This window comes from Alligator sinensis, unplaced genomic scaffold (assembly GCF_000455745.1).
Source record: "Alligator sinensis unplaced genomic scaffold, ASM45574v1 scaffold928_1, whole genome shotgun sequence".
In the NCBI taxonomy this organism is placed as follows: domain Eukaryota; kingdom Metazoa; phylum Chordata; order Crocodylia; family Alligatoridae; genus Alligator; species Alligator sinensis.
The window spans coordinates 551,705-552,683 of record NW_005842229.1 but is presented as its reverse complement, the minus strand read 5'-3'; the positions used below and the strand labels follow the sequence as shown (position 1 = coordinate 552,683).

The 979-nt window shown below is 36.6% G+C and overlaps 1 protein-coding gene across 2 annotated transcripts in view; it reads left to right on the top strand.

The window, feature by feature from the left end:
• The first annotated feature begins 360 nt into the window (after positions 1-360).
• Positions 361-979, top strand: part of RANBP9 (RAN binding protein 9) — a 75,480-nt gene continuing 74,861 nt past the window's right edge. For both annotated transcript variants that reach the window (XM_025208441.1, XM_006027248.3), the window contains exon 1: positions 361-604. The gene's annotated coding sequence lies outside the window, so the exon portion shown is untranslated. The remainder of the gene's footprint in view (positions 605-979) is intronic.

Sequence of the window (979 nt, the reverse complement as noted above, 5' to 3'; positions counted from 1 at the left end):
TAGGTATTTAACTTTTTGTGGGGTTAGGTTTTGATGATTGATGCTGGATATTTGTATAAACTGATTATATATTTTTATTTGTCTTTGTATAAACTGTTGTCTTAGAGAGCATAGACACTGAAAACAGCACAACAGGCAGATTATAGTTATAACAATTTTGATTAAGCTTAATATAAAAGGTTTAAGCCATCTTGTAAGGAAAGGCAACCAATTAGTGAGCCAACTAAGAGATGTGTTTTTGGGGATTTTAGCTATATCTTTGGCTTTTTGGATATGGACAGCTGTATCATTGAGGTGGGTTTGTATTACGGTAAAAGAACTGTTAACCTAAATGTGACATTTTGGTCTGATAACCGCACAAGCTCCTCCTTGAGCAGCAAGGAGAAAATTAAGGGCTATATGGTTTTGAATTATTATTTGTTGGAGGTTTTTTTGGGTGTTAGCCAAGGCAGCAACGGCCTTTGAGAGTTTTTTGTGACCTTTATTGAATTTATGAGCCATGATTTTTATCATAGCTTGGAGGCGTAGTGTAAATCTTTTAAGACAAGCAGTGCCTATTCCCGGGAGTATATCTGTTAAAGAACACTCGACTAATATTTTTTTGGTAAGCGGAGTTTTTTGATATTTGTTTATTATATTACGGCTTTTTTGTAAATTCTTTTTGTTTTGTTATTTGCCCCGTGGAAGGTGTGTGGCGAAGGACGTAGAGGGTTTTAGCATTGTCGGATAGTAGATACCTTTTCCTTTGGCAGGGATTTTATGGTAGGCGTGGGAGTTATAGACCCAGTATTGTTTTTTTAAAGCAGCGAGGTTTGAATATTTAGGAGGTATTTGGCCCCCGTTTTTTAATCTTAGCACCCCGCATTTATCCTTTGATTTAAAGGAAGGATTTGCAGTTTTATTGAAGAAGCATTGTCCCCGGGAGGTATCGGTGTATAAACAATACCACAAGGTATTATTTAAAGAGGAGATGGGGGTG